Source organism: Oncorhynchus mykiss, chromosome 7, assembly GCF_057628025.1.
Source record: "Oncorhynchus mykiss isolate SJ-2025 chromosome 7, ASM5762802v1, whole genome shotgun sequence".
NCBI classification, from domain to species: Eukaryota; Metazoa; Chordata; class Actinopteri; order Salmoniformes; family Salmonidae; genus Oncorhynchus; species Oncorhynchus mykiss.
Genome location: NC_143028.1, coordinates 23,203,342 through 23,229,416, shown reverse-complemented (window position 1 = coordinate 23,229,416; position 26,075 = coordinate 23,203,342). Strand labels below are relative to the sequence as shown.

The following is a 26,075-nucleotide window of genomic DNA, read 5'->3' as shown; positions in this document are numbered from 1 at the left end:
GACTCTTGCAACCCTAGTCATAGACAGTTCTCTCTGCTACCGCACGGCAAGCGGTACCGAAGTGCCAAGTCTAGGTCCAAGAAGCTTCTAAACAGCTTCTACCCCCAAGTCGTAAGACTCCTGAACATCTAGTCAAATGGCTACCCAGACTATTTGCATTGCCCATCCCCGTCTTTACACCACTGCTACTCTTGTCATCTATGTCATCTATATATAGTCACTTTAATAACTCTACTTACATGTACATACTACCTCAACTAATCGGTGCCCCCGCACATTGACTCTGCATCAGTACCCCCCCTGTTTGTAATCTCGCTATTGTTATTTTACTGCTGCTCTTTAATTACTATTTACTTTACCCGCACATTGACTCTGTATCGGTACCCCCCCTGTTTGTAATCTCGCTATTGTTATTTTACTGCTGCTATTTAATTACTATTTACTTTTATCTCTTATTCTTAATCCATAGTTTTTTGGAACTGCATTGTTGATTAGGAGCTCGTAAGTAAGCATTTCAGCATATGTGACTAATAACATTTGATTTGGTTTGCCCTATCTGATTTACTATAGGCTTTACAGTGAAGACGGCACCCCACATAAAAATATTTTTCCACCAGCACAGGTTTCATAAATTCACAAATAGCGATTAAATTTTCACTTTTTGAAAATCTTCCTCTGATTTGTCATCCAAAGGGTCCCAGCTACAGCATGTAGTGTCGTTTTGTTAGGTAAAATCCTTCTTTATATCCCAAAAAGTCAGTATAGTTGGCGCCATCATTTTGAGTAATCCACTCGTTCTACATGCAGAGAAAGGAATCCAAAAAGCTTGTTAAAACAAGTCAAAATATATTTCTATTTAATCCTTCAGATACCCTAAAATGTAATTAAACTATAATATTTCATACGGAAAGAAGTATGTTCAATAGGAAAACAATATTAGCAGGTAAGCGTCCTCTTCATCGCGCGCACATAGACTGATTTCCAACTCTGAATCCCAGTACTAAAACTCATTAATCTTCCTCGTTTGGGAAGAAACAAGCCTGAAATCTTGTTCAAATACTACTGACATCCAGTGGAAGCCATAGGAATTGCATACTGGGAGCTGGATTGAATTTTTTCCCTATACGTTCTAATGGAAGAGCATATGCTCTCAATTTTGTTTTATTCTGGTTGATTTTTCTTTGGATTTTCTCCTACCATATCTATTGTGTTATAGTCCCCTATAACTTTTTTTTCCAATGGTACCAATTATATGCACATCCTGGCTTCAGGGCCTGAGCAACAGGCAGTTGACTGACCTTCATGTCTTAAAGTAATGATGGACTTTCATTTCTCTTTGCTTATTTGAGCTGTTCTTGCCATAATATGGACTTGGTCTTTTACCAAATAGGGCTATCTTCTGTATATCCCCCTACCTTGTCACAACACAACTGATTGGCTCAAAAACAGAGATATAGGGGAGGTAATGACAGAGGTGACTTGAGTCCAGGTGAGTCCAATAATCGCTGATGCGCGTGACAGAGAAAGGCAGGTGTGCTTACTGATGGTGGCAGGAGTGCGTGATGATAGGGAGCCTGAAACCTGGCGCTTTCCACACGCCAGGGAGGGAGAGCGGGAGCAGGCGTGAAAGAACACCTACTCATTCTATTCCCTGCTGCAGCAGTAATTGTCGGTTTGTACGCATGTGCTGACGCTGTTCTTGTCTTGTTCTTTGTTCATTTCCTGATTAAATGTTGACTCCCCGTACCTGCTTTTCATCTCCGGCGTCGGTCCTTACATGTTCTAAAACTTTTGACCGGTAGTGTAGCTCAAAAACAAATAACAAATGGAAGTTAATTTAGTTTTAAAGACTGATTAACACAACACCATTTGTTTTAGTATTTATATTGCAGTAAATTAGACTAAATTACTCACTCAAAATGTACATACATGGAGTGTACAAATCATTAAGAACATACCCCTCCTTTGCACTCAGAACAGCCTCAATTCATTGGGACATAGATTCTACAAGGTGTCGAAAGCATTCCACAGGGATGCTGGCCCATTTTTGACTCCAATGCTTCCCACAGTTGTGTCAAGTTGGGTTGATGTCCTTTGGGTGGTGGACCATTCTTGATACTGAAGGGGTTAAACCAAGGCCTCATCCCTTTTAAAGGGTTAATAAGTTGTGTTATGATAAAATGTGTGTGTATTAACACCGGTTTTGAGTGTTTTGCCCTTCAGACAGTATCAGAAGAAGGAATCCGCCTACGTTCATACATACTCCTCCTGTCTGGGCCCCACCTGGCTATCTGAGGTTCTGAGAATACGACTGGTTTTCTGAGAACACAAGGCAGCCACAGGCCTAATGAAAACAGCCACCTGTCAGAAGATGCTTGGACTCGTTCACCTTGTTATGACCCTATACTTGTGATGAAAGGTCAAGTTTCAGTCAAACCCACTTCGGAGCTTTTAATTGCTGACAAGATGGCTGGAGGTTAGATTTATTAAAATGTTGTTGCCAGGGAAAATCACACAAGGAGGAATGGGAGAGGCTGTATGAGTTACAGGATGTTTTAGACATTTTGCAGAACCTGGGTAGAGCTATCATATACTGTACCAACTTCTGCCTACAATTGTATTACTGAAGTATCATTTTAATACTTAAACAAAGAGTCTGTGTTTCCATTACTAATGTACAGTTGAAGTCGGAAGTTTACATACACTTAGGTTGGAGTCATTAAAACTTGTTTTTCAACCACTCCACAAATTTCTTGTTAACAACGCAGCTGTCATACCACTCAGGAAGGAGACGCGTTCTGTCTCCTAGAGATTAATGTACTTTGGTGCGAAAAGTGCAAATCAATCCCAGAACAACATCAAAGGACCTTGTGAAGATGCTGGAGGAAACAGGTACAAAAGTATCTATGGTATGGTATATGTAAACTTCCGACTTCAACTGTAACTATCAAACACACACTTGAAGTCAGAAGTTTACATGCACCTTAGCCAAATACATTTAAACTCTAAACTTTAAATTTAAATGATTTTAATCATCTTAAAAATTCCCTTTCTTAGGTCAGTTAGGCTCACCACTTATTTTAAGAATGTGAAAGGTCAGAATAGTAGAGAATTATTTATTTCAGCTTTTGTTTCTTTCATCACATTCCCAGTGGGTCAGAATTTTACATACACTATATTAGTATTTGGTAGCATTGCCTTTTATATTATTTAACTTGGGTCAAACATTTTGGGTAGCCTTCCACAAGCTTCCACGATAAGTTGGGTGAATCTTTGCCCATTCCTCCTGACAGAGCTGTTGAAACTGAGTCAGGTTTGTAAGGCCTGAGTAAATGCTGTAATTCAACACGTTATTGTGCGTATAGTACCAGAGTTAGAGGCAAGGAGGATTTGATTCCAATGAAAAGTTCTACAAATAGGACTACTTCACTGTTAGTCACCCTATTCTTTTTGGTTGAAGCTTGTTCGAACAGTGTAAAACAATCAGAATGGAGAAATCCCCAATTAAACCACTTAGAATTATGTGGTATGTTGCCATCTTAGGGTCATGCACTACTCAGAAAATTAAGAAAATGTCATCAAATATAAAACAAAATATTGTGATGTGACATTTTGACCATATCACCCAGCCCTAGTAGTGTAACAATGAGTTATTCCAATACATTTTAACAGTACTATCAGAATAATTACACTGTTACGTAAAGTGTTATCAAGTATCATGATTTTTATTAAATACATTATATTATGCCTTTCTGCCCCAGAAATCAAATTGCTTCAGCCTGGATTAAACAATATAAAAGGCAATGTTACCAATTAGGTTAAATTAAATTGTCTTTGACGTCAGTTATAGGATTATTAATTTGTCAAATTAAACATGAAACAGTGTATTGATTTTGCTGCGCTATTTGAGTTAGCGACACATTGAGTTTTTGAATGTGTATGACTGGCTGTGGGAGTTACTGTAATTACTGTCTCGTCACAGATGGCTTCTCGACACTGAGGATGAGCTCAGTGATATCCAGGCTGACTCTTTTCCTCTTGAGGTCCATGATTGGCTGGCCTCCACCTTCACCAGGAAGATGGCCGTGTCACGGCAGCGGCGGCCGGAGGAGAAGCCGTGGTTTTGCAATATCGTCCACGCCGTCCAGGCTGGCATCTTTATGGAGAGGTACAGGATTTTCTTATTCAAAAAAGGAGAGTGGAATTCCAGATAATAATTTATTTTAACGATCTTTAATAAACTATTTATAAGGCATTTCAAACAGTTTTGCACGCTATTTATCAATCATTACTCACACATTTTGAAATGTTAGTAATCTAGTTACTCACATTTACATAACATTTTCAGTAATGCTTTAAACAAAGTGAATCTTATGAAGGCTTCGTAAGAACGTCATAAAGGCTTCATAAGCACTACATAAATGTGTCACAAATCATCTGTAACCATATGTCATGCTCTATAAAGGGTTCATAAATGTGGCAGAACTGTGTGACATAACCACCAATGTCATAGGATACAAGGCATTTATGTATGTTTTATAATAATAATAATAATACATTTTATTTTAAGAGCTTATCACGACAGCCAACGTCACTTTACATATGGTTCACATTAAAATCACCAGGATAAAAATGGAAAAAAAATCACACGTTAAAATAAGTAAGTATATAAAAGTACACTAAACGTAATGACAGACTAGCCATGGAGAACACTTAATGATGACAGACTAAACAAGAAAGTCAACAAGACAGAAGATAAAAGCTAACACAGAGAATATTAATGTGTGTATGGATTGTGAGGTTCTGACATGGAGAGGGAGGGAGTTCCAGAGTTGGGTAGCTGCACTTCTAAAAGCACGATCTCCCATGCCTGGTGCGAGGGATTATGAGGAGGCCAGTGTCAGGGGAGCACAGTCAATAGGTAGGAGTGTAGGGGTACAGGAGGTCAGTAAAGTTCAATATGTTGCCACCAGTCCATTGAGTGCTTTGTAGCTGAGCATGAGCAACTTTAATGTGATCTGGTATTGAACTGGAAGCCAGTTTTGTTTGATGATGGTGGAGATGATGTAGTCCCAAGGTCTGGTGTGTGTGAGGACTTGTGCAGCTGAATTTTGGATATGTTGAAATCCAGGCGTGATAATACAAAGGTATGAACGAGGGTTTCAGCAGGGGGTCAGAGAGAGAGGGTCTGAGTCATGAGATATTTTTGAGGTGGAAGAAGGCTGACAGTGATTTTCTGGATGTGGGATTCGAATGACACCAAGGTTCCTGACTGTGGAGTTGGAGTGGATGGTGCAACCGTTGATTGTCATGTTGACCCAGTTTCTTTTTGAGGGAGTTGGGGCCTATGAACATGATTCCTGTAGTGTTGTCATTTAGTTTTAAAACATTATTGTTCATCCAAGTTTTCACTTCACTAAGACAGTGAACAACAGAAGGGGGTGGCAGAGTGTAGTTGGGTTTTGTGTGGATGTAGATTATAAATGACTGAAAGTTTCGGACTTTAAAGTAAGTACCACATCTTGTGATATAGAGTCTAAATGGACATGTTATGAATGACTGAAACTGTCTCACTTCAAATGAAATATTACAGAACCCCATATGAAGTGTTAATAATTAGGTTATTAAAGTTCGGCCAATTTATGATCCACGGGATACTGTACCGTGTGAGGGATATTCAGATGGGTTGATGGCCCCGCAAAGCTTGCGTTTGTGTTTGTGTACAATATCAGACAAAAGTTGACACACCTACTCATTCCAGGGTTTTTCTTTATTTTTACTATTTTCTACATTGTAGAATAAGACATTAAAACTATGAAATAACACATAACAGAGATCATGCTCATTGAGAGACTGTCAAGAGTGTGCAAAGCTGTCATCAAGGCAGGGTGGCTACTTTGAAGAATCTCAAATACAAAATATATTTGGATTTGTTCAACATTTTGGTTACTACATGATAGTAAAAATAAAGAAAAACCATGGAATGAGTAGGTGTGTCCAAACTTTTGACTGGTACTGTATGTGTCAGAGCCAAGATTATTTGGAGTAGTCCTAAAGACTACTACCTAACCACCAGGTATTACCTAGCCACCAGGTATTCCTCTTCTGTTCCAATGCTGGAGATCAGGGCTCGATTACAACATGTTACAATGGTGCCAACATTCTGTGGCTGATCATGCTTTTCCAATAGTCTTGAAGGAGATCCCACACGTGCTGAGCACTTGTTGACTGTTTTTCCGTCACTCTGTGGCCCGACTCATCCCAAACCATCTCAATTTGGTTGAGGTCGGGGGATTGTGGAGGCCAGGTCATCTGATGCAGCACTCCATCACTCTCCTACTTGGTAAAATAGCCCTTACACAGCGGTGTGGAGGTGTGTTGGGTCATTGTCCTGTTGAAAAACAAAAGGTTGTCCCACTAAGCCTAAACCAGATGGGTTGGCATATTTCTGCAGAATGCTGTTGTAGCCATGCTGGTTAGGGATAGGGGGCAGTATTTTCACGTCCGGATGAAAAGCGTGCCCAAATGTAAACTGCCTGTTACTCAGGCACAGAAGCTAGGATATGCATATAATTGCTAGATTTGGATTGAAAACACTCTAAAGTTTCGAAAACTGTTAAAACAATGCTGTAAGTATAACATAACTGATTTGGCAGGCGAAACCCCAAGGACAAACCATTCAGGGAAAATAAAATTGAGGTCATAGTATTTCCCAACAGTTTTCTATGGGAAGCCCTATTTAATAGGAACCTGTTTGCAGTTCAAAATCAAATCAAATCAAATCAAATTTTATTTGTCACATACACATGGTTAGCAGATGTTAATGCGAGTGTAGCGAAATGCTTGTGCTTCTAGTTCCGACAATGCAGTAATAACAAGTAATCTAACTAACAATTCCAAAACTACTGTCTTGTACACAGTGTAAGGGGATAAAGAATATGTACATAAGGATATATGAATGAGTGATGGTACAGAGCAGCATAGGCAAGATACAGTAGATGGTATCGGGTACAGTATGTACAAATGAGATGAGTATGTAAACAAAGTGGCATAGTATAGTATAAAGTGGCTAGTGATACATGTATTACATAAGGATACCGTCGATGATATAGAGTACAGTATATACGTATGCATATGAGATGAATAATGTAGGGTAAGTAACATTTATATAAGGTAGCATTGTTTAAAGTGGCTAGTGATATATTTACATCATTTCCCATCAATTCCCATTATTAAAGTGGCTGGAGTTGAGTCAGTGTCAGTGTGTTGGCAGCAGCCACTCAGTGTTAGTGGTGGCTGTTTAACAGTCTGATGGCCTTGAGATAGAAGCTGTTTTTCAGTCTCTCGGTCCCAGCTTTGATGCACCTGTACTGACCTCGCCTTCTGGATGATAGCGGGGTGAACAGGCAGTGGCTCGGGTGGTTGATGTCCTTGATGATCTTTATGGCCTTCCTGTGACATCGGGTGGTGTAGGTGTCCTGGAGGGCAGGTAGTTTGCCCCCGGTGATGCGTTGTGCAGACCTCACTACCCTCTGGAGAGCCTTACGGTTGAGGGCGGTGCAGTTGCCATACCAGGCGGTGATACAGCCCGCCAGGATGCTCTCGATTGTGCATCTGTAGAAGTTTGTGAGTGCTTTTGGTGACAAGCCGAATTTCTTCAGCCTCCTGAGGTTGAAGAGGCGCTGCTGCGCCTTCTTCACGATGCTGTCTGTGTGAGTGGACCAATTCAGTTTGTCTGTGATGTGTATGCCGAGGAACTTAAAACTTGCTACCCTCTCCACTACTGTTCCATCGATGTGGATAGGGGGGTGTTCCCTCTGCTGTTTCCTGAAGTCCACAATCATCTCCTTAGTTTTGTTGACGTTGAGTGTGAGGTTGTTTTCCTGACACCACACTCCGAGGGCCCTCACCTCCTCCCTGTAGGCCGTCTCATCGTTGTTGGTAATCAAGCCTACCACTGTTGTGTCGTCCGCAAACTTGATGATTGAGTTGGAGGCGTGCGTGGCCACGCAGTCGTGGGTGAACAGGGAGTACAGGAGAGGGCTCAGAACGCAACCTTGTGGGGCCCCAGTGTTGAGGATCAGCGGGGAGGAGATGTTGTTGCCTACCCTCACCACCTGGGGGCGGCCCGTCAGGAAGTCCAGTACCCAGTTGCACAGGGCGGGGTCGAGACCCAGGGTCTCGAGCTTGATGACGAGCTTGGAGGGTACTATGGTGTTGAATGCCGAGCTGTAGTCGATGAACAGCATTCTCACATAGGTATTCCTCTTGTCCAGATGGGTTAGGGCAGTGTGCAGTGTGGTTGAGATTGCATCGTCTGTGGACCTATTTGGGCGGTAAGCAAATTGGAGTGGGTCTAGGGTGTCAGGTAGGGTGGAGGTGATATGGTCCTTGACTAGTCTCTCAAAGCACTTCATGATGACGGATGTGAGTGCTACGGGGCGGTAGTCATTTAGCTCAGTTACCTTAGCTTTCTTGGGAACAGGAACAATGGTGGCCCTCTTGAAGCATGTGGGAACAGCAGACTGGTATAGGGATTGATTGAATATGTCCGTAAACACACCGGCCAGCTGGTCTGCGCATGCTCTGAGGGCGCGGCTGGGGATGCCATCTGGGCCTGCAGCCTTGCGAGGGTTAACACGTTTAAATGTCTTACTCACCTCGGCTGCAGTGAAGGAGGGACCGCATGTTTTCGTTGCAGGCCGTGTCAGTGGCACTGTATTGTCCTCAAAGCGGGCAAAAAAGTTATTTAGTCTGCCTGGGAGCAAGACATCCTGGTCCGTGACTGGGCTGGATTTCTTCCTGTAGTCCGTGATTGACTGTAGACCCTGCCACATGCCTCTTGTGTCTGAGCCGTTGAATTGAGATTCTACTTTGTCTCTGTACTGGCGCTTAGCTTGTTTGATAGCCTTGCGGAGGGAATAGCTGCACTGTTTGTATTCGGTCATGTTACCAGACACCTTGCCCTGATTAAAAGCAGTGGTTCGCACTTTCAGTTTCACACGAATGCTGCCATCAATCCACGGTTTCTGGTTAGGGAATGTTTTAATCGTTGCTATGGGAACGACATCTTCAACGCACGTTCTAATGAACTCGCACACCGAATCAGCGTATTCGTCAATGTTGTTATCTGACGCAATACAAAACATCTCCCAGTCCACGTGATGGAAGCAGTCTTGGAGTGTGGAGTCAGCTTGGTCGGACCAGCGTTGGACAGACCTCAGCGTGGGAGCCTCTTGTTTTAGTTTCTGTCTGTAGGCAGGGATCAACAAAATGGAGTCGTGGTCAGCTTTTCCGAAAGGGGGGCGGGGCAGGGCCTTATATGCGTCGCGGAAGTTAGAGTAACAATGGTCCAAGGTCTTTCCTCCCCTGGTTGCGCAATTGATATGCTGATAAAATTTGGGGAGTCTTGTTTTCAGATTAGCCTTGTTAAAATCCCCAGCTACAATGAATGCAGCCTCCGGATAAATTGTTTCCAGTTTGCAGAGAGTTAAATAAAGTTTGTTCAGAGCCATCGATGTGTCTGCTTGGGGGGGGATATATACGGCTGTGATTATAATCGAAGAGAATTCTCTTGGTAGATAATGCGGTCTACATTTGATTGTGAGGAATTCTAAATCAGGTGAACAGAAGGATTTGAGTTCCTGTATGTTTCTTTCATCGCACCATGTCACGTTGGCCATGAGGCATACGCCCCCGCCCCTCTTCCTACCAGAAAGATGTTTGTTTCTGTCTGCGCGATGTGTGGAGAAACCCGTTGGCTGCACCGCTTCGGATAGCGTCTCTCCAGTGAGCCACGTTTCAGTGAAGCAAAGGACGTTACAGTCTCTGATGTCCCTCTGGAATGCTACCCTTGCTCGGATTTCATCAACCTTGTTGTCAAGAGACTGGACATTGGCAAGAAGAATGCTAGGGAGTGGTGCGCGCTGTGCCCGTCTCCGGAGTCTGACCAGAAGACCGCCTCGTTTCCCTCTCTTTCGGAGTCGTTTTTTTGGGTCGCTGCATAGGATCCACTCCGTTGTCCTGTTTGTAAGGCAGAACACAGGATCCGCGTCGCGAAAAACATATTCTTGGTCGTACTGATGGTGAGTTGATGCTGATCTTATATTCAGTAGTTCTTCTCGACTGTATGTAATGAAACCTAAGATGACCTGGGGTACTAGTGTAAGAAATAACACGTAAAAAAACAAAAAACTGCATAGTTTCCTAGGAACGCGAAGCGAGGCGGCCATCTCTGTCGGCGCCGGAAAAAGTTCCTATGGCTTCCACTAGATGTCTTTAGAAATTGTTCAATATTTTTATTTTGCGTAATGAGGAAGTAGGGCTGTTCTTTGTAAGTGTCACTCCATGTGTACTCTACTGTTTGGTGCGCGTGAACTGGAACGCGCTTCATGTTGTTTTTATCCGGTATTGGAAACAGTTTATCCCATCTTAAATTTTATCGATTATTTACGTTTTAGGATACCTGAGGTTGGATTATGAACGTTGTTTGAAATGTTTGGACCAAGTTTACAGGTAACTTATTAGATACTTTGTAGTCATGTTGGGCGAGTTGGAACCGATGTATTTCTGAATCAAACGAGCCAAATAAATTGACATATAAAGAAGGAATTTATCGAACAAAATGACTATTCATTGTGTCACTGAGACATTTAGGATTGCAAAAAGAAGATCTTCAAAGGTAAGGCATTTATTATATCGTTATTTCTGACTTTTGTGTTGCCACCTGCCTGGTTGAAAATTATTTTCATGTGTTTGTATGCGGGGCGCTGTCCTCGGATAATAGCATGGTCTGCTTTCGCAGTAAAGCCTTTTTGAAATCTGACACTGCGGCTGGATTAACAATCAGTTAAGATTTATTTTGATGTATTACACTTATTTTCGTGAATCTTGAATATTGATATTTCTGTAGTTTGAATGGATGTTGTCAAATGAATCCCGCTAAAGGGATCACTAACAGGTTTTAAGTGTGCCTTGAATTCCAAATAAATCACAGGGACTGTCACAAGCAAAGCACCCCCACACCATGACACCTCCTCCTCCATTCTTTACGGTGGGAAATGCTGAGATCATCCGTTCACTCACTGTGTCTCACAAAGACATGGCGGTTGGAACCAAAAACCTCCAATTTGGACTCCAGACCAAAGGACACATTTCCACCGGTCTAATGTCTATTGCTTGTGTTCTTTGGCACAAGCAAGTCTCTTCTTCTTATTGGTGTCCTTTATTAGTGGTTTCTATGCAGAAATCAACCATGAATGCCTGATTAACGCAGTCTCGTCTGAACAGTTGATGTTGATTTGTGTCTGTTACTTGAACTCTATGAAGCATTTACTTGGTCTGCAAATTCTGAGACTGGTAACTGTAATGAACTTTTCCAATGCAGCAGTGTTAACTCTGGGTCTTCCATTCCTGTGGCGGTCCTCATGAGAGCCAGTTTCATCATAGCGCTTGATGGGTTTTGCGACTGCACTTTAAGAAATTTTAAAAGTTCTTGAAATGTTCCATATTGACTGAACTTCATGTCTTAAAGTAATGATGGACTGTCGTTGCTCTTTGCTTATTTGAGCTTTTCTTGCCATAATATGGACTTGGTCTTTTACCCAATAGGGCTGTCTTCTGTACACTGCCCTACCTTGTCACCAAACAACTGATTGGCTCCAACTCATTAAGAAGGAAATAAATACACAAATTATCTTATAACAAGGCACACCTGTTAATTGAAATGCATTCCAGGTGACTACCTCATGAAGCTGGCTGAGAGAATGCCAAGAGTATACAAAGCTGTCATCAAGGCAAAGGGTGGCTATTTGAAGAATCTCTAATATAAAATATATTTTTATTTAATTAAATTTTTTTGGGTTACTGCATGATTCCATAAGTGTTATTTCATAGTTTTGATGTCTTCACTAATATTCTACAATGTAGAAAATAGTAAAAATAAAGAAAATCCCTTGAATGAGTAGGTGTTCTAAAACTTTTGACCGGTAGTGTATGCTGGAGTCTTTCATCAAGGTAAGTTTTGCCTGGTGTAATGTGACTACCATGGCTGCACTTTAGAGCACACGTCATCCTGCAACACAGCATTTTGGGGAAGGTTGGGGTCAGGTCCAATATTGGCAGTGATCCCAAGAAGGAAAGAGGTTGGGCCATCCTAGAAATGTTTTAGAGTATGACACGGCAAGGTGATAGATGCTTTGTTAAGCCTAAATGTATTATGATTTATAAAGCCCTTATTAAACAGTGCTTATATCACCCTTTAAAAAACACAAGTTTGTCATATTTGGCACAGTGGGTTATGTCACATTTAACATTTGTGTGTATGTCAAGTAGTTATATCACATTTATGACCACTTTATAAAACATGACATACGGTTATAGATTATTTGTGACACATTTATGTAGTGCTTAAGAAGCCTTTATGAGAGCATGATTTACAGCAGTCAAATGGCACCATATGCTAATCAATCATACCAAGAATAAGTGAAAGAAATAAGGAGTAAATCACAGCTATTTTACAAGACCATGAGCATCTTTTACTTTTTTTATATACGAATATAAATGTACACTACCATTCAAAAGTTTGGGGTCACTTAGAAATGTCCTTGTTTTTGAAAGAAAAGCACATATTTTGTCCATTAAAATAACATCAAATTGATCAGAAACACAGTGTAGACATGGTTAATGTTGTAGATGACTATTGTAGCTGGAAACAGATTATTTTTTCTAAAACATCTAAATAGGCGTACAGAGGCAATTATCAGCAACCATCACTCCTGTATTCCAATGGCACGTTGTGTTAGCCAAAATCAAGTTTATCATTTTAAAAGGCTAATTGATCATTAGATAACCATTTTGCAATTATGCTAGCACAGCGGAAAACTGTGCTAACAAATACGTAACAAAAACACAGGGTTTAACCCAAACAAAAGAGTACCTTGACACACGTGCACAATGATTACCACACGGGACGAGACTCGTAATTATCTGCGCAATCCACAAGGGCATGAAAGACCACAACACACAGCACAAGTACTCACCACGCACCAATGGACATTGGAACAATATTCAACCCCCCAATAGAAACCAAAGGGCACACTTATAGAAGTACTAATCAGTGGGAATAGGGGTCAGGAGTGCGTAATGAAAGCTCGGGAGGGATCCATGACACATACAGTGGTTTAGCAGATGTTATTGCGAGTGTAGCAAAATGCTTGTGTTTCTTGCAACGACAGTGCAGTAATATATAACAATTTCACAACATATACCAAATACACACAAATCTAAGTAAAGGAATGGAATTAAGAATATATAGAATTGAAGTTGGAAGTTTACATACACTTAAGTTGGAGTCATTAAAGCTCGCTTTTCAACCACTCCACAAATTTCTTGTTAACAAACTATAGTTTTGGCAAGTTGGTTAGGATATCTACTTTCTGCATGACACAAGTGATTTTTCCAACAATTGTTTACAGACAGATTATTTCAATTATCATTCACTGTATCACAATTACAGTGGGTCCGAGGTATACAATTTGACAGTGCCTTTAAACAGCTTGGAAAATTACAGAAAATTATGTCATGGCTTTAGAAGCTTCTAATCGGCTAACGGACATAATTTGAGTCAATTGGAGGTGTACCTGTGGATGTATTTCAAGGCCTACCTTCAAAGTCAGTGCCTCTTTGCTTGACATCATGGGAAAATCAAAAGAAATCAGCCAAGACCTCATAAAAAAATTTAGACCTCCACAAATTTGGATCATCCTTGGGTGCAATTTCCAAACCCCTTGAAGGTACCACATTCATCTGTACAAACAATAGTACAGAAGTATAAACACCTAGAGATGAATATGCTTTGGTGCAAAAAGTGCAAATCTATCCCAGAACAACAGCAAAGGATCTTGCGAAGATGCTGGAGGAAACAGGTACGAAGTATATCCACAGTAAAACGAGTCCTATATCGACATAACCTGAAAGGCTGCTCAGCAAGGAAGAAGCCACTGCTCCAAAACTGCCATAAAAAAAGCCAGACTACGGTTTGCAACTGCACATGGGGACAAAGATCATAGTTTTTGGAGAAATGTCCTCTGGTTTGATGAAACAAAAATAGAACTGTTTGGCCATAATGACCACGGTTATGTTTGGAGGAAAAGGGGGGATGCTTGCAAGCCAAAGAACACCATCCCAACCATGAAGTTATGTGGATATATTGAAGCAACATCTCAAGACATCAGTCTTAGTCGCAAATGGGTCTTCTAAATGGACAATGACCCCAAGCATACTTCCAAAGTTGTGTCAAAATGGCTTTAGGACAACAAAGTCAAGGTATTGGAGTGGCCATCACAAAGCCCCGACCTCAATCCTATAGAAAATGTGTGGGCAGAACTGAAAAAGCGTGTGTGATCAAGGAGGTCTACAAACCTGACTCAGTTACACCAGCTCTGTCAGGAGGAATGGGCCAAAATTCAACCAACTTATTGTGGGAAGCTTGTGGAAGGGTACCTGAAACGTTTGACCCAAGTTAAACAATTTAAGGGCAATGCCACCAAATACTAATTGAGTGTATGTAAACTTCTGACCCACTGGGAATGTGATGAAAGAAATAAAAGCTGAAACATTGTCTCCACTATTCTGACATTTCACATTCTTAAAATAAAGTGCTGATCCTTAATGACCTAAAACCGGGCATTTTACTAGGGTTAAATGTCAGGAATTGTGAAAAACTGAGTTTAAATGTATTTGGCTAAGGTGCATGTAAATTTCCGACTTCAACTGTAAATATATGGACGAGCAATATCAGAGCAGCATAGACTAAGATACTGTAGAATAGTATAGAATACAGTATATACATATGAGATGAGTAATGCCAGAAACGTATGTAAACATTATTAAAGTGACTAGTGATGTCAAGTCTATGCATATTGACAGCAGCCTGTATGTGCTAGTGATGGCTATTTTACAGTCTGATGGCCTTGAGATAGAAGCTGTTTTTCAGGCTCTCTGTCCCAGCTTTGATGCACCTGTACTGACATCGCTGTCTAGATAATAACGGGGTTAACAGGCAGGGGCTCGGGTGGTTGTTGTCCTTGATGATCTTTTGGCCTTCCTGTGACATCAGTTGCTGTAGGTGTCCTTGGAAGGCAGGTAGTATGCCCCAGGTGAGAGGTTATTTCCCTGATGCGGTGATGCCCTGCGGTTGTGGGTGGTGCGGTGCAGTTGCCGTACCAAGCGGTGATACAGCCTGACAGGATGCTCTCAATTGTGCATCTGTAAAATGTTGTGAGGGTTTTATGTGCCAAGCCACATTTATTCAGCCTCCTTAGGTTTAAGAGGCACTGTTGCTCCTTCTTCACCACACTGTCTGTGTGGGTGGACCATTTGAGTTTGTCTATGATGTGTACGCCGAGGAACTTGAAGCTTTCCACCTTCTCCACTGCGGTCCTGTCGATGTGATGCTGCCTCTGCTGTTTCCTGAAGTCCACGATTATTTCCCTGGCACCACACTCCCAGAGCCCTCCCTGTAGGCTGTCTCGTCATTGTTGGTAAACAAGCCTACTACTGTTGTGTCGTCTGTGAACTTGATGATTGAGTTGGAGGCATGCTTGGCCATGCAGTCTTGTGTGAACAGGAAGTACTGGAGGGGGCTGAGCACACACTCTTGTGGGTACCCAGTGTTGAGGATCAGTGAAGTGGAGGTGTTGTTTCCCACCTTCACCACCTGGGGGTGGCCGTCAGGAAGTCCAGGACCCAATTGCACATGGCGATGTTCAAACCCAGGGCCTCGAGCATATTAATGATGAGCTTGGAGGGTACTATGGTGCTGAGCTATAGTCAATGAACAGCATCCTTACATACGTATTCCTCTTGCGCAGTGTGATGGCGATTGCATCATCTGTTGATCTATTGGGGCGATGAGCAAATTGAAGTGGGCCTAGGGGGATAGCTAAGGTAGAGGTGATATGATTCTTGACTAGTCTCTCAAATAACTTCATGATGACAGAAGTGAGTGTTATGGGGTGATAGTCATTTAGTTCAGATACCTTTACTTTCTTGGTTACAGGAACAATGATATATCCTGGTCCCAGACCTCTTGCCAACTCCTATGGTAATTGGCCAAACAACAGATACTGAGATCTGGGACCCGATTAGTATGATGCTGTAATCAAAGCAACAGTGAAGTTCCAATAATGACTAGCAATTACTCTCTGAGACTGACATCAGTTAATAATGGGAAAGTACACCCAAATTACAAAATGTCTGATTCTGTCACGGTTTCCCAATGCTAAAATGTTAAGTCATGTCAAGTCATGATACCAATATTAGCATTTTTATCACATGTTCAAAACTTCTATAAGTTACTTTGTTGAGCTTCACAATCAATTTTAGATACTTTCGGATGATTTGGACATGATGCATGAAAAATGCTATCGGTAGCATGACTTGAATGGGATTTGTGTCCCAAATGTTAAAATGTTAGCATTTGGAAACAGTGCTAGGGAAATAAAACCAACGCATTGATTACTCTCATACTTTGTCCATAGACTGCTTACATTTTCACATGATTCTACATGTAAAATCCTGTTGAACTCAGTTTGCAAAATACGTCTGGCACTCTGTTCAGAGGGGCTAAGTAATCTCGGTAGGCAAACGCTATTGGTGTGTCCGAGCCTTCAGGAAAACAATGTGTTGTTTCGTAATTTGGGTGAAAAATCCCTTTAAGACTATGACTTATGTTCCTTATATAACTGTCAAACTCAGTAAACTTTTAAAGTAGTATTTTCTCTTGTTGCCTGCAGGATGTGGACAAGTGGTCATTTGATGTCTTTGTGCTCCATGAAGCTAGCGGGGAACATGCACTCAAGTTCTTGGTCTATGAGCTCCTCAACAGATATGACCTGATCAAACCCCTTTTGGGTCAGATGTTCAAAAATATTCTCATCAATCAGACCTGGGTTGAAATATTTGAAAAAGCCGTTAAAATACTTTGAGCATTTTCCCGAGTCTGCCTAGAGTGCCAGATGGGCAGGTTTGCCGTTTTGACACTTTTATATTGGTTTATTTAACCAGGACAGCTCCAACAGGCACATATAACGTATGTTAAATGACTTACTTAGGCTTGAGGTGTAAATGTCCTATCCTCCCTTCACCTATGTCTTCCCTGGTATCCTTTGTGGAGGCTCTGGAGGTGGTCTACAACAAGCACTGAAACCCCTATCACAACCTGATCCACGCTTCCGATGTCACGCAGACCGCACACTACCTAATGCTTCACACCGGTGTTATGGTGAGTTAAGCCTAATTTATACCCTAAGTACGTTCACAATGCAATAACACAATTAGCTCTGCAAAATGGCAATCCTGCTTCCTACCTAACAATGCAGTGTTGCCATTTTGCATAGCTAATTGTAGTTATTGTGTTGCATACACACACACTGTCCCACATGCAAAGAAGCTATACTAGATCTCTAACCTAGATATTCATTTTGCAGCACTGGCTCAATGACCTAGAGATTTAGCCATGGTGTTTGCTGCAGCAAATCATGACTTTGAGCACACAGGGACCACCAACAACTTCCATATCCAGACCAGGTCAGTCATCACTCTCCCTCTTTCGTATGTCTCATTTAGAACTGGGTTGGGGGTCAATTCAGAAAGTGATTTGAATTTCAAATCCCAAAATGGAAATAATTGAATAAATACCTTCTCCTTTTAGCTTACTGACCAGTTATTGAATTGTAATTTCAGTTTACTTCCTGAATTGACTGACTTCAATTCAAATTGACCCCAACCCAGATTTAGAAAGACAAATGGTTCTGTGGATCACAACACTTTTCAGTTGTGAAATGTAATTTGACACTTTTTTTTTTATATGAAAGGGAACAGTTCTCAGTATTGAATAGAGTGGAGTAATGACTAAATGTGGGGAAAGAGCAGGAGATAAATATATACTGTTAAAACTCAACCTAAAGATGACTGGCGGTAAGGGGTTATCCATTAGTATATCCAGGAAGACACAGAGGAAACAAAGGAGCTAACAACAGGTATCCACGTTTGTGTATGCATGTGTGAACTTGTGTGTGTCCCTGCATGTGTTTGCAGGGAGCTCGGTGCACTGGTAATTGAGATGGTCATGAGCACAGATATGTTGTGCCACTTTCAGCAGATCAAGACCATGAGGAGTGCTTTGCAGCAGTCAGACGGGTGTGTCTTCACACTCTTGTCCACTCCTTTCTCACTGTTCCTCTCCTCGGTATCTGTTGCACTCCAAACCATCCCGCCGATCTTCCTTCCCACTCTACTCAAGAGGCTTTGAGACACTTCAGATCTTCTAATCGCACCTCTTAACAACACTTTTGTCCTGAAGATTCCTCTCTAAACAGAGGAGCACAAACACACACACACACACACACACACACACACACACACACACACACACGCATACACAACTGACCCTTTCTTTCCTTCCTCTGTGTGTCTTTGTGTTTGCATGCATATGTGTGTGTCTGCTTGCGTGAATGTCTGCCTGTGTGCTTGTCCATATGTGCATTTGCATGTGCACTTGCATTTTTGTGTGTATGGGCTGATGTATGCTTGTCTGTGAAGTTCAGTGTGGACAAGGCCAAGGTTCTCTCTCTGATGCTACATGCGGCTGACAGAAGCCACCCAGCCAAGAACTGGCTCCAGACCATCATAAATCATGATAATTGAAATTAGTTGTTTTAAAGTTATGTTTTTTGAGATTGTTGCTGTTTCCATTGGGTAAAATAGTATGTTAATGGTGTATATAATTCTCTAAAGCCTTGTTCACATTGGCAGTTGTGACTCAAATGTATCATTTTTCTTTGCATGTCTGATTCAAATTTGTTCTTTTTCCTCCAGTCTGAAACACCCAAAAAGCACATAGAATCAGATATTTCAAGACACATTTCACAGGTGGTTTGAAATCAGATATAAATCTGATTCCTGGCCATGCAACTTGTGTCTTAAAGGTCAAATCTAAAATATTCCCCTCAAGTGATTTTTAGACTGTTATTTGGCATATCATGTTGCTTGCTTGCTAACTACCCTGTTGATAGTTTTGACAAGAACATGTGGTAGCTGTGGAGCAAACTATCTTGTTAATTGTTACAAAGAAATTATTGAATGTGCTAGAAAGCTAAACATCTACCTAGTTAGCTAGTTGACAGCTGTGGCTGGCCAAAAAGGACTAGTCTTGCAAGTTGGATCATCTTATCTATCCTTTGAGGCTTTAAAAGTGTTCTTACACTAAGCAACTGGGAAACGTCCGTAGCAGGCATTGTTGTCACCCTAGCTTGCTACATAACTTCTAAATGATAGGAGCACCACCACCAATCAGCCTATACCACTGTGCACACAACCGTTGTTACTATGACAACAAGCATAGCCATGTCATCAAATTAATGCTGTCTGAACACATACAGTGGATCCTCCTTTAAAAGTTGCATCATACCCCAGCACACCTTGCAGGCTGCTGCAGCATTCTGTGGCACGTTATCTATATGCAGCCATTTTTCTGTCAATGCAAGTTATTGCTAGTTTCACCAGCAGAGGGCGTCTTTGAGAAGCATTTGATACTCTTCCATGTTGCAGGCACGCGGGAGACCGGGGTTCAATCCCCCAACGGGGAAGAAGGAGTAGACTGTCCTTGTAAATAAGAATTTGTTCTTAACTGATTCCATATGTGTTATTTCATAGATGTGATGTCTTCACTATTATTCTACAATGCAGAAAATAGTACAAACATAGAACAATCCTGGAATGAGTAGGTCTGTCCAAACATTTGACTGGTACTTGCTGGGTAAATTCAGACCGTTTCTCTCTCTGAGCACACACTGGACGTTCGGCCGAGGAGTAGGATTGATTTGAGCATTCTGGCCTTACAATGGCAGTCAGGCACCCAAGCTAGCTACTTCCAGACAAAATGAGACCACTCTGACCATTTTACTCACCCTAGGAGAGCTGGTAAGGCAGTTTTTGTGTTAACCAGAGCGATGGTGACTGTAACTGTGCTGCTTTTTTTGCCGACGTTTACTGACACCGGCCATATTCAACTGGTGTTGAGTGCTCGTACCCTCAGACGTGAGTGCTCTGAAATCGGAGTAGATAGCTAGGGCGAATTTACGAATGCACCCGAATGTCCATTCAGAGCGCACAATGACTATACCATTTAGCTAAGCTAAGAAATGGGAATCATCAAGTCAATAAATGTTGGGTTTCACACCTAGCTCGCCTATTAGACTAATATTTAGTATAGGTTGAATAGTCTATTGTTCAGCTATTAGCCCAACCTCCCCAACTTGCAACAAATGTATGTATTTTGGTCTAGAGCAAAACGTTTTTATTTTCAAGTCAAAAATATTTTTTCTTAAAGCAACTTTTTTATTTTCAATCCAAAAATAATTGTTCTGACAGCAAAAACGAGGCAAATAATTTGTGATAGAGTGCAAAACGTTATGCATTTTATTCCCCAAAAATAATTATCTTTTGCTATCAACCACCCTCCATTTTGACCATTTATGGTCAGTTTGGACACAACCAATACTGTTCAGCCTTTCTTTCCGACACAAAGGAATAGCGGACACCTACGAAGAAGGACTGTGTGATGATGGTATCTCAGGTAAGCAGCACTGGGCATTCTTCCTTCCAACGTTTACATTTCTAGTAGTTAGCTCCTATGATTCAGTGTTGGTTCATAACATTGTACTATATTACATACATACATACATACATACATACATACATACATACATACATACATACATACATACATACATACATACATACATACAGTAGAATGATAAATCATGCACTTATTATTCTCAAACTAACCAAAATCATTTAGCCTGTTCTCGCCATTTTCAGTTTAATTAATCTAATTCATCTTTTGAATTAATCTTTCTTTCATAGCAACTCATAAGCAGGCCATGTCCTATTTATTTCATTGTCAATATAACTTAAACTCGCTCACTTTTGTACATCGCCTTGGTCCGTACAATTGACCTTATTTTAGCGCCGCAAAAACGTAATACTTCCAGATCAACTGTAATGTCAATACTATTGTAAAGCACAATTTCTCCCCTTTCCAACAGAGTCAATTACATGACTCCCACGCTGCCCGTTTCTGCATGATTCAAGAAGGCAATGAGCCCTGTCCGGTCTTTTTAAAAATGGCGGGTGGGGAAGCGAAACTAATGCGTGGTAGTGAGAAGGAGAGGTGTTGTGTGGGAAAATTGATTTTTTTTCACTCGATCTGTCCAACTTATCACCTTATCGCCTCTAAAATGTAAAGAAAACACTATAAAGAGTTTATATAATGTGTAATTACATACCTATTTGAAGGTTTGTGTCGAATTTGAATCGGGTTTTTAGGGCGATGCTAAAGTGATCTTCAGAAGTTAACAGCGGCTTTGAGAGTCATGATCGCATGCAGTGATGATGCAAAAAATGACTAGGTATCCCCCTTACCCGTCACTGTCAATTTCTTGTTTTTAAACAATGAGAGAAGTGCTACACCTGGTGGAGAAAGATTGTAAGACAGAAATAGTTGCTTTATGCATGCAGTACGTTACAGCATGACACGTCATGTGATGTAACGGAGGGTCCGTTTTTTTCAACTTTTCTCCAATACTATAGAGCCATTACCATGTCGATCAACGCTTGAATAGAAACGTAGTTTACACCCCAGATTTTCAAGTCAACACAGTCGCTACAGTCCCATTAGTTTTCTTTGTAGCCTCGTTTGAATGTTGTGGTTGCGCACATTTGTACGGAATGGAGTGAGTTTACATTATAATCATATTTCATGACAGTGTAACGGTTTCCCTTTTTTTACAGAAGGATGAAAGAACACAATATGTTTGTCAGGGAATGCTATTCTGATATGTCATATAAAGAGTTAGACCAGCAGCTCCATTAAGACAAGGATTCCCCATGCTGGCTTTAGAATGGTCAAAGGATGTCTCAGAGCAATGGGCCATCGTGTACAATGGTGAAGAGTTAGAGAGTCTTTGCAGCGTGTGGAGGTATCATTGCCAGAGTGATCCAGCTTTGTTGCATTGCTCGGCAAAAATACTCTGTTCCTGCACCCCCTGTCTTGCGTCCACATTGATACAAATCATAAATTGATAAGGTATTAAGATATATAATGTCTCGATCAAATCTTAGAAGTTATTTTAACTTTTTTATTCTTTCTTATTCCTTGAAAATTTTTAAAAGATGTATGAAATTTGAGTTTTTCTTCATCAACTGGTAATACATAAATAATGAAGCAGGTTAATAGGTTAAACATTTCACTTTTAATTCCAATGCTTTTTTTTCAAGATACAACAGGTAAGTATATGATTTTGTACACATACTGCATATTTCCCATCACCTAATGAACAACCACAATACCAGTCTGGTGTTAAGCTTTCTGTGCTGTATTGACGTATCCTGAAAATGACATCTGCTGCTTTAGATTGAGCGGTCATATCTCAGTTATTGTTTTCATATATACAAAAAATAAGCTATTATCTTTACTTTCAGAGTGCGAGTTGATCAAGGGGTCGAAAATGTAGACATTGTCAGATGTTCACTATCCGAGGAACAGGCAGTGGAGCTTTATTGCTGGCAAAAGTGTCCATAACCAGAGGTAATTACACTGTTATTTTTCTCTCTTCCTCTCTGCCTGTCTTGTTGTACATGGAACCTGTCTCACATGCACAGTTTGGAGGAAGAATAATATCCACCTCTTCTGTGTGGGATATGTGTTCCTACCTTGTCTGTGGGCAGATCTGCAGCATTTCACAGAGAGTTGGAATAAACACCCTTTAAGTACAGAGGTGAACCTGACACCTCACCAGCTGTGGCATATCGAAATGCTCCAAACACCTGTGCACATTTGGGTTTTGCCTTAGCACTACACAGCTGATTGAAATGATCAAGTCATCATCAAGCTTCAAGTGGTATTTATGTCTAATAATGAATTATCTTCTATTGTTTGTCTTCATGTGTCTGTTTTTCAGCATAAAGTACTCTGTAGGCACTTACTGTGGATACCAGGTGAGACCACACACACACAATAACATTCTCTCTCCTTAACAACTTCCTCCCTCTCCCCCTTCTCCCTAAATCCTCTAGGTCATATCAGCAGTGTTGGTGAACCCCTCCCGCATCTGAACTGGCTGACACAGAGAGCACAGCATGATCATAGCTGAGAGGTCACTTGGTCTGTCACGACTTCTGCCAAAGTCGGTTCCTCTCCTTGTTCGGGCGGCGTTCGACGGTTGACATCACCGATCTTCTAGCCATCCACCTTTCATTTTCCATTTGTTTTGTCTTGTTTTCCCACACACCTTGTTTACATTTCCCTCATTACTTGTCCTGTATTTAACCCTCTGTTCCTCCCATGTCTGTGTGTGTAATTGTTTATTGTCAGGTTGGAACACTTCCGGCTAGTTTGCGCCGGGTTCTGTTTTATACCCGTGCTTTGTGGCAGACGGTACTTTGTACGTGTTTGTGGTAATTTGTGCCGCCTCACTTGTTCTTTGGGCATTTCTTTTTGTGACACGTTTGCGTTCTGTTATAATGATTGCCTCAGTAAAGTGCTTTGTCCACTCATCTCTGCTCTCCTGCACTTGACTTCTATGCACCAGCTACACCCACTGATGACATGGTCGGGTCAACAGGATGTATTATTAAAGAGATGCTTTACATTGAAATACAGATAGAGATGTAGTAGTCCCAGAGTTAATGATCCAAGGTCAGATTTGCATTTCACCTGATGATTCTGATGACTGACCGTGTTAGAATTTTAAAAAAACAAGGCTTAGTCATGCTCTTTCTCTATCCATCTGTCTCTCATCTCCAGGTATGTTTTTATGTGAGAGAGGAAGCCAGTCCCGTCATCGCCACCTCACCCACTCTTAAGATAACCTTTGGGCCAACTGGGGGCCCAAGGCTGGTTAGGAGACACTGTTAAAGACACTGTAATTGTGATGAACTGAGAGAATATTAGGGTAACACTGTAATTAATTTAATCATATGTTGTCTGCTTCTGTTCTTACCTCTTTCCCTTTCTGTCTTCTACACCTCTCTCCCCACCTCGTATTTCTTCCACGTTTTATAATGCACTCCATATGTGCATTGAAGTACAGATTGAACTTGTATTTATAATATAATATTTAAATGATCATAATTATAATGCATGTATTATGTATTCATGACACCTGGATAATGAACTTCTTTCAATAAAACGTTTCACATTCTCCACTTGTTGAAATTAAGTATCTCATTGAAATACTATCCTGTGTCCTCAGATTAATGCAGATGAAGGGAGTTAGATATGCAACGTTTTTTTTTCCTGTATTCATGAATTACAAATAAGCTTTTACTGAAATCATGTTTCTAGTCTATTGCAGAGTTACAATGTGTAATCATTGATGTCCCAGGACCAAGATTGGTAAACACTGTTGAAGTGTATAATTGTAATACATACATCCAGACACAGCATCATTCAAAGATTGGAGTTTGATACACCTGATATTGGATATGACTGAAAAAGATTGTCTCACAGAGATTCATACCTGAACCACACCTTTATTTGTCAACGAAGAGTACATGATCAGTGAATATATTGAATGTACAGGCTACAATGTTCCCAAGATGACAGCCTGGCTTGCTGGCTTTCTCATTAGTCCCTAAAACATTAAACAACACAAATTACAATGTCATACTGTACTCATGTCATAACACCAGCTAAATCGAGATTTTCATAAATGAACTTTATGACAAAAGAATATGGACAATTGTTAGTCTCTACATTAACTAATATATTCTTCTCAATGGTAAATGTATTGCTTGACTCGTTATGACTTTATAATTGCTTCCCCCGTAATGTTTTGGCAGACATCTTTGCTGAAGAAAGTCACCAGGGACGGGTGACAAGGACGGGCGTCAAATTCCAGGGACGGGCGTCAAATTCGTCATTGGAACCACTCAATATGATTGGTAATATAAAATCTTGGGACCCAAATGCATAATGAGTGTTATAACTCCCCCTTGTGGTGGTCTGGAGCAATGAAGCCGTGATGCTGGGTACCTCTAAATCCCGCGGTGCAAGCTTGCAACTTTTAACCTCTGGGATATGTGTGACGGTAGCGTACTAGCCAACAGCCAGTGAAAGTGCAGGACGCCAAACTCAAAACAACAAAAATCTCATAATTAAAATTCCTCAAGCATACAAGTATTTTACACCATTTTAAAGATACAATTCTCGTTAATCCAGCCACAGTGTCTGATTTAAAAATGCTTCACAGTGAAAGCAGCACAAACTATTATGTTAGGTCACCTCCAACTCACAGAAAAACACAGCCATTTTTCCAGCCAAAGAGAGGAGTCAGAAAAAGCACAAATAGAGATAACGTTACGTACAGTAGTTCTAAAACATGCGGTGATTGTGCAATGAGAAATACTCATTATAAATGTTGATGAAAATTCAAGTGTCATGCATTGAACTTTAGATACAGTTCTCCTTAATGCAACCGCTGTGTCAGATTTAAAAAAAACTTTACGGAAAAAGCATAATCTAAGTACGGCGCTCAGAGCCCAAACCAGCCAAAATAAATATCCGCCATGTTGCGCAGTCAACATTAGTCAAAAATAGTATTATAAATATTCACTTACCTTTGATGATCTTCATCAGAATGCACTCCCAGGAATCGTAGTTCCACAATAAATGTTTGTTTTGTTCGATAATGTCCATCATTTATGTCCAAATAGAATCTTTTGTTAGGGCAAATCCAAAAGCGCGTTCAGGTCCAGCCGAATGTCAGACGAAAAGTTCAAAAAGTTAATTTACAGCCCGTAGAAACTTGTCAAACTAAGTAAAGAATCAATCTTTAGGATGTTTTTATCATAAATCTTCAATAATGTTCCAACCGGAGAATTCCTATGTCTGTAGAAAAGCAATGGAACGAGAGCTAACTCTCTCATGACCGTGCCTCAGAGCCTTTGGCAATCTGCCAGACACCTGACTCATTCCTCTCTCATTCGGTCCCACTTCACAGTAGAAGCCT

The 26,075-nt window shown here is 40.9% G+C and overlaps 1 pseudogene across 1 annotated transcript; it reads left to right on the top strand.

The window, feature by feature from the left end:
* Window positions 1–1,508: 1,508 nt before the first annotated feature.
* On the top strand, window positions 1,509–24,270 carry LOC149982351 (dual specificity calcium/calmodulin-dependent 3',5'-cyclic nucleotide phosphodiesterase 1A-like; annotated as a pseudogene). The gene is made up of 9 exons (XR_016497493.1): window positions 1,509–1,531; window positions 3,983–4,168; window positions 16,775–16,903; window positions 17,134–17,284; window positions 17,490–17,663; window positions 17,964–17,979; window positions 18,100–18,201; window positions 18,609–22,651; window positions 23,140–24,270. The product of XR_016497493.1 is annotated as a dual specificity calcium/calmodulin-dependent 3',5'-cyclic nucleotide phosphodiesterase 1A-like (transcript).
* Window positions 24,271–26,075: the final 1,805 nt, after the last annotated feature.